The 8,410-nt window shown below is 42.8% G+C and overlaps 1 pseudogene; it reads right to left on the bottom strand.

Moving 5' to 3' along the window:
* Positions 1–1,917: 1,917 nt before the first annotated feature.
* On the bottom strand, positions 1,918–2,948 carry LOC135107110 (uncharacterized; annotated as a pseudogene).
* Positions 2,949–8,410: the final 5,462 nt, after the last annotated feature.

Raw genomic sequence — 8,410 nt, 5'->3', positions numbered from 1 at the left:
CTGCGTGGCAGGGGTCAGCAGCTGTTGTCTCGTGTCCATGTCCATGCCCGCGCCCACATTTGCTGTGGTGAATTCCTGTAGAGAGTCAAAACTGTTTTTTTTTAAATTCGGTATACCTTGTTTCCTTCTGCCACTGCTTCTTCAAGGCGTGATCGTATGTCACACAGTCTGCAAGCAGGCCTTGAGAAGTAGTCACTGAAGTACTGCTTGGCAAACGTCCCGCAGCAATCTCTGCAAGATTTTAAATCAGAAGGCATTTTTAATGTAGTAGTATAGTTTTATTTAACCTATTTTACAAAGATCTTGTGGATACCTTAGCGTATAATGGTGGAGTTGTTATTGGTTCCAAGTCTTTTAATGTTTTTAGTTATGCAGATGATATTCTTTTATGTAGTCACAGTCTGCAACAAATGATTGAGGTTTCTAATGAGTATGCAAGTAATCATGGCTTGTCTTTTAATCCCAGCAAGACTGAATGTATCATTCGGGGAATGTTATTTTAACGGAGCATCCTGTATGGCACCTAAATAGAGATATTTTGAAAAAATGTGATGTGTTGAAATACCTGGGAGTGAATCTTTCCCATAGAAAACCTCACGCTCATGTGAATGAACGCAGTAGTGCCTGCAGAAAAGCATTTTACGCCTTACAAGAAGCAGGGTTGTGCAACTTGGAAACTAATGTTGACACAGGTCCTTATGTCTGGAAAACTGCATTTAGGCCTGTAATGACATAGGGATTGAATACTGTTAAGATTGATAAAAGACACATGAATGAGTTAGAGTCCACGCAAGGAAAACTTGTAAAGGCTATGTTCGGACTACATAAATACCTTATTGAAAGCCTTAAGGATCCCTCAGTGGAGTCTACGGTGGATGTAATTATTAGGCCAGATTTTTCATAATAATTCAAAAACAAGATGCTTTTATATATATTGCTATAATAAAGTTTTGAATGAAAGGGAATTCAGTTCAACAGGCTTACTCGGAAGAGCGAGGGACATGTGTTCAAAGTACAATGTAAAATTTATGAAATACCTGTTTGACTCTAGCTATGCAAAGAAGGCCAAATATGAAATAAAACATCAAAGATTTGATAATGATGGGTTATATGACAGTCTCCGTGTCCTTCTGGCAAGTGAAAATTCACTTGACAGGTTTTAAATTTGATACTTGCTCCATTTTAGTCTCATGATAGTGTAATTTAAAAAATAACTATGATTTTAAAATTCACGCTTTTATCTATGTATAATTTTGAAATTGTTTAGCTAATTGTAAGATTTCCCTTGTATACTTATAATTGACTCCTTTCTTTTAGTACTCTAAATTTTATAACGATGTAATCTTTAAATTGTTTTTTAGTCTCAAATTAATTTTATGAATGACGAGATATTATGTTCTTTTCTCGTGAAATATGTTTATAGTGTCCTATGTATCTTCTTTTGAAGACAAATAAATTATTATTATTATTATTATTATTATTATTATTAATGTGAAGGCTACGACAGTTGGATAGGCGGGAATTTAAAAGTAATTAAGGGATTAGCAGTCAAGGGGCTCTGCGTACTAATCTGGTCTCTGGGGAGGCGATGGTGTGCAGGTGGGGCCAGACAACTCTCAGGGGAATTTCAGCTGCGGAGTCTCACAAGATTCCTGTAATAAAAGTATCATAAAACAAGGAAGAGCAACAAACAATTATCTCAATTTTTAATAGAGAAAGAAAAAGTACCCAAGCTACAAGCACAAAGACAATAAAAAGTACTACTAGAAACAGACGAACAGGTGAAAAGAAACGGAGACCTAGTACTGATATCTAACAAATATATCACTGTGTTTGCGTCAAGAAGTGTTGTGTAATTTGTATAGAGTCTGAGCTGTACAGTAAAACAGAACAGGTAAAACAAAATAAACTTAGCGCTTAGGCTGCTGGTCCTGCGTAGGTCAGGTCACAACATCTCAAGTTTCCTTTCTGACTTCTACTGCTGCTGTGGTAGATGGCTACTGTTCTCCTAAATCTATTATAAGAGTGATTTTCCTCAAGGATATGTCGTGTCAAACATGCAAGAGCGCTCGCGTCCACCCATAAAGTTGCTTCGTCTCCTACCACGTTCCACCGTCCTCGGGCCGGGTCAGACTTCTTTAAACGTCCAAGGGTCTCTGTGAGCATCGTAAGCAAGCTGGGGTCAGTGATCTCATCGTCCCAGGAAGCGGAGGCTGCATTAGCACGTCTTTTGATGTACGATGCCGCCACACGCAGCCAGCCACAGGCAGGAAGATGACTGCCCACAGACGGAAAACACATGTCGCCTTGTTAACTTCTCCGGCAATTCACCAATCTCATTGTCATGCCTCCAAACGAGACCGCGATGCTCCCCCCAGACTCTGATACCCAGCACTCGAGTTCTATCATGCACATGCTCAGGTGGTTTGCACACCAGGCCGTGGCGCCTCAGGTGACCCTCCACAGCCGCTGCAGTCGCGATGCTTTCATCCACGAGGATGTCATCCAGGTAAGGAGAAGAGGCGCTGTGAATCTTTTCGTCCCAACTCAGCACGTGAGCCAGAAACTTCTTTAGGACGAGAGGCGCGATGTTTAGGCCAAAGCCTAACCTCGTTAGGCAGTACCTCCTTCCACGGAACACAACAGTTTGTTAAGACCAGAGAGACGGGTGCACATGGATTTGTAGGTAAGCCTTGCGTAAGTCGATGAGAGCAACTTTTTGACCACGACGGCACCACTCACGTATTTTTTTCTCTGCAGACATTCGCTTTAGCTGTGTGCAGATTGAGATGGCTGTTTAGTTCTCTGAAGTCAAGCACGGGGCGGACCTTTTGCATGTTTTGCTGCACAACAGCCATTAACGGGATGGTTGCTCTCACTGGCCCGTATATGCCCTCATAAGGAACCAGCCATCCGTCGGCAATCCACCGAGTTAATTCATTTTCATATTATTGCCGGGCCTCTCTTGGCACCTTGTATTCTGACGCAGAGTTAACTAGTTGTGACGGTTCCGTGCTACCACACCAATTCCACAACACTGTCCACTTTGAAGTCCCTTTCATCAGTATCCAGAAAAGTAGCCGCCGCCACTGCTAAACCCTGCTCTTGCTCAAGACCGAACAGTACATCTATCTGTGAACGCACTCTAACACCGTGTGGCGCTGTTATGCCATTCATGCCGAGAATGAAAGCAAAGTTAAGCGGTTTGGAAAACGCTTAAACAACACTCACGGGCACAGACACTCCCGATGCCAGGCAGACCTGCACCACTCCTGATCCCATACACTCATAAGGTTCCCCACTCAGTCACCACACTGATCCTTTCTTTAGTCCATCGAGAGCACAAGGACACGTGTGCAATACACTTCGTAGAACCGGTTTCCACCAAAGCTTCGTTAACATTGTCTTACTGTCGGTAACGCGCCTCTCATTGGTGGTGCAGAGAGGAGGCTGGCGCCGAGCTCACCTCTCCAAACGCGTTTCCCGAACACGTTGAAGCGATGTGTCCTCGCCGCTCACAATGGGGAGTTTTCGGAACTAAACCGCTAGATGTCGTTGCTGCTCATCTAACTTTTCTTTTTTTTTTTTTTATGTGGGATGGACACTGGCCAAGGGCAACAAAAATCCAATAAAAGAAAAATGCCCACTGAAATGCCAGTCCCATAAAAGGGTCCAAAGCGGTAGTCAAAAATTGATGAATAAGTGTCTTGAAACCTCCCTCTTGAAGGAATTCAAGTCATAGGAAGGTGAAAATACAGAAGCAGGCAGGGAGTTCCAGAGTTTACCAGATAAAGGGATGAATGACTGAGAATACTGGTTAACTCTTGCGTTAGAGAGGTGGACAGAATAGGGGTAAGAAAAAGAAGAAAGTCATCTGCAGCGAGGCCGCGGGAGGAGGGGAGGCATGCAGTTAGCAAGATCAGAAGAGCAGTTAGCATGAAAATAGCGGTAGAAGACAGCTAGAGATGCAACATTGCGGCGGTGAGAGAGAGGATGAAGACAGTCAGTTAGAGGAGAGGAGTTGATGAGACGAAAAGCTTTTGATTCCACCCTGTCTAGAAGAGCAGTATGAGTGGAACCCCCCCCCAGACATGTGAAGCATATTCCATACATGGACGGATAAGGCCCTTGTACAGAGTTAGCAGCTGGGGGGATGAGAAAAACTGGCGGAGACGTCTCAGAACACCTAACTTCATAGAAGCTGTTTTAGCTAGAGATGAGATGTGAAGTTTCCAGTTCAGATTATAAGGACAGACCGAGGATGTTCAGTGTAGAAGAGGGGAACAGTTGAGTGTCATTGAAGAAGAGGGGATAGTTGTCTGGAAGGTTGTGTCGAGTTGATAGATGGAGGAATTGAGTTTTTGAGGCATTGAACAATACCAAGTTTGCTTTGCCCCAATCAGAAATTTTAGAAAAATCAGAACTCAAGCGTTCTGTGGCTTCCCTGCGTGAAATGTTTACCTCCTGAAGGGTTGGACGTCTATGAAAAGATGTGGAAAAGTGCAGGATGGTATCATCAGCGTAGGAGTGGATGGGACAAGAAGTTTGGTTTAGAAGATCATCAATGAATAATAAAAAGAGAGTGGGTGATAGGACAGAACCCTGAGGAACACCACTGTTAATAGATTTAGGAGAAGAACAGTGACCATCTACCACAGCAGCAATAGAACGGTCAGAGAGGAAACTTGAGATGAAGTTACAGAGAGAAGGATAGAAGCCATAGGAGGGTAGTTTGGAAATCAAAGCTTTGTGCCAGACTCTATCAAAAGCTTTTGATATGTCCAGGGCAACAGCAAAAGTTTCATCAAAATCACTAAAAGAGGATGACCAAGACTCAGTAAAGAAAACCAGAAGATCACCAGTAGAGCGGTCTTGACGAAACCCATACTGGCGATCAGATAGAAGGTTGTGAAGTGATAGATGTTTAAGAATCTTCCTGTTGAGGATAGATTCAAAAACTTTAGATAGGCAGGAAATTAAAGCAATAGGACGGTAGTTTAAGGGATTAGAACGGTCACCCTTTTTAGGAACAGGTTGAATGCAGGCAAACTTCCAGCAAGAAGGAAAGGTAGATGTTAACAGAAAAAGCTGAAAAAAGTTTGACTAGGCAAGGTGCAAGCACAAAGGCACAGTTTCGGAGAACAATAAGAGGGACCCCATCAGGTCCATAAGCCTTCTGAGGGTTTAGGCCAGCAAGGGCATGGAAAGCATCATTGCGAAGATTTTTAATAGGTGGCATGAAGTAGTCAGAGGGTGAAGGAGAGGGAGGAACAAGCCCAGAATCGTCCAAGGTAGAGTTTTTAGCAAAGGTTTGAGCGAAGAGTTCAGTTTTAGAAATAGATGTGATAGCAGTGGTGCCATCCGGTTGAAATAAAGGAGGAAAAGAAGAAGAAGCAAAGTTATTGGAGATTTTTTTGGCTAGATGCCAGAAGTGACGAGGGGAGTTAGATCTTGAAAAGTTTTGACACTTTCTGTTAATGAAGGAGTTTTTAGCTAGTTGGAGAACAGACTTGGCATGGTTCCGGGCAGAAATATAAAGTGCATGAGATTCTGGTGATGGAAGGCTTAAATACCTTTTGTGGGCCACCTCTCTATCATGTATAGCACGAGAACAAGCTGTGTTAGACCAAGGTTTAGAAGGTTTAGGACGAGAAAAAGAGTGAGGAATGTACGCCTCCATGCTAGACACTATCACCTCTGTTATGCGCTCAGCACACAAAGACGGTCTCTGACACGGAAGCAGTAGTCAATACAAGGCAAATCAGGAAAATACCTCCTCAGGTCCCCCCAAACTAGCAGGGGCAAAACGCCAGAGGCAGCTTCGCTTAAGTACCTTTTGTGGGCCACCTCTCTATCATGTATAGCACGAGAACAAGCTGTGTAGACTCCTCCCTGAGGAGGGATTGGAGTGATAGGACAAGATACAGATATGACATTGTGATTGGAGGAGCCCAACGGAGAAGAAAGGGTGACAGCATAAGCAGAAGGATTGGAGGTCAGGAAAAGGTCAAGAATGTTGGGCGTATCTCCAAGACGCTCAGGAATACGAGTAGGGTGTTGAACTAATTGCTCTAGCTCGTGGAGGATAGCAAAGTTGAAGGCTAGTTCACCAGGATGGGCAGTGAAGGGAGAGGAAAGCCAAAGCTGGTGGTGAACATTAAAATCTCCAAGAATGGAGATCTCTGCAAAAGGGAAGAGGGTCAGAATGTGCTCCACTTTGGAAGTTAAGTAGTCAAAGAATTTCTTATAGTCAGAGGAGTTAGGTGAAAGGTATCCAGCACAGATAAATTTAGTTTGAGAGTGACTCTGTAGTCATAGCCAAATGGTGGAAAACTCGGAAGATTCAAGAGCGTGGATACGAGATCACATAAACGCACATAAACGCAGCATCCAGCTTTGGATCGAAAATAAGGATAGAGAAAGTAGGAGGGAACAGAAAAGGGGCTACTGTCAGTTGCCTCAGACACCTGAGTTTCAGTGAGGAAAAGAAGATGAGGTTTAGAAGAGGAGAGGAGGTGTTCTACAGATTGAAAATTAGATCTTAGACCGCGAATGATGCAGAAGTTAATGAAGAAAAAGTTGAGGGGGGTGTCAAGACACTTAGGGTCGTCAACAGAAAGGCAGTCCGACCTGGGGACATTTATGGTCCCCTCCCCAGATGGGGACTCCGAGGCTGGTGTAGGAGTCGCCATGATGATTTTAAAATTTTTGAGTGAAGGGTGTGTGTGTTATCAGGTGCTTGTAGTTTTGTGTGGAAGAAGAGAGTTGTCTTTAAAGGGCAGGCTGTGACTGCCCCCTTGTGTTGCGAGACACAAAGGGAAACGTTCAGTGAGGTCACAGCTGGGTTTAATGATAAGTTCACAGCACCCCCTGAACAGTGCTTTAGACTTCACTGGGAGTAATTATCGTTTCGGCAGGTGTCTACTGCCTTCTCCTCTGTAGGAAAGAGACTTAAAATATTGTTGTAGTAAATCCCAGGTGCGTAAAGATGCATAAAACATTGATCATCATGATACTGTTGAAATGATGTATCGACTTTTCAATATCCGGTGTGGATAATATTGAGAATGTGGTCAAATTATTATTTTTTTTTTTTTTGTGTGTGTGTGTGATTATCGAGTAAACTGACAGCATTATCTTAAATAAAGCATATTGCAAGTATAAAAACTATTGATTTGGACAATGAAAAAAAAAATCACACTGTACTGTATAGTATGACACAACCTACTCAGTAACATCGTGATATATGGCTCTAGTTTTTTTTTGTAGGGATTTTAGCATCCCTCTCACGAAGCGAGCGACAAGGCAAAGTAATCGAGAATCAAAACAAACATCTCTCAGGCGATCCTGCTGCTGCTGTAGTGTCCAGCTACCGTAATCCATTGCTTCGGGCGTAGTGGAGATGGGCACCGCAGCAACATTGAACTTCTTGTCCAACAACGTGTTTCTTAAGTTCAACCTGCGCGGCCGAGTCAGGTGTCTGTTTTGGTTAGAGATACAGCATTACTATCGCCAGGACACTCGAGTTGCCAATTTTTTTTTTATTAAAATTGCTGTTTCCATAAACTAGGAAGGAGATCTATTAATTTGGACTTTTGACTGTCACAGACATGTTGCCTTTGTTTTGTTTTTTTTGTTTTTTTTTTATTATGTAGGGCCAAGGGCAACAAAAATCCAATAATAAAAATGCCCACTCAAATGCCAGTCCCTTAAAAGGGTCAAGGCAGTGGTCAAAAATTGGTGGATAAGTGTCTTGAAACCTCCCTCTTGAAGGAATTCAAGTCATAGGAAGGTGGAAATACAGAAGCAGGCAGGGAGTTCCAGAGTTTACCAGAGAAAGGGATAAATGATTGAGAATACTGGTTAACTCTTGCGTTAGAGAGGTGGACAGAATAGGGGTGAGAGAAAGAAGAAAGTCTTGTGCAGCGAGGCCGCGGAAGGAGGGGAGGCATGCAGTTAGCAAGATCAGAAGAGCAGTTAGCATGAAAATAGTGGTAGAAGACAGCTAGATATGCAACATTGCGGCGGTGAGAGAGAGGCTGAAGACAGTCAGTTAGAGGAGAGGAGTTGATGAGACGAAATCCTTTTGATTCCACTCTGTCTAGAAGAGCAGTACGAGTGAACCCTCCCCAGACATGTGAAGCATACTCCATACATGGACGGATAAGGCCCTTTTACAGAGTTAGCACCTTAATCTAGACTGTCGTCTAGATTAAGACGTTTCCAATCAAGAGTGTATTCATTTGGAAATGTTATGATGACCAAATAAATTTAAATGTCGATTCACTAGAAAATCAACTTATATACATTTGTTCATGAAAAGAGTTTGATTTTACTTGTGTTACTACTTATTTACTTGTGTTACTACTTAGAAGGGATTATGTAGAAAAATATATTATATGAGCCCATT

This window comes from Scylla paramamosain, chromosome 14 (assembly GCF_035594125.1).
Source record: "Scylla paramamosain isolate STU-SP2022 chromosome 14, ASM3559412v1, whole genome shotgun sequence".
NCBI classification, from domain to species: domain Eukaryota; kingdom Metazoa; phylum Arthropoda; class Malacostraca; order Decapoda; family Portunidae; genus Scylla; species Scylla paramamosain.
The sequence above is the reverse complement of the archived record's forward strand: the minus strand, read 5'-3'. Positions and strand labels throughout refer to the sequence as shown.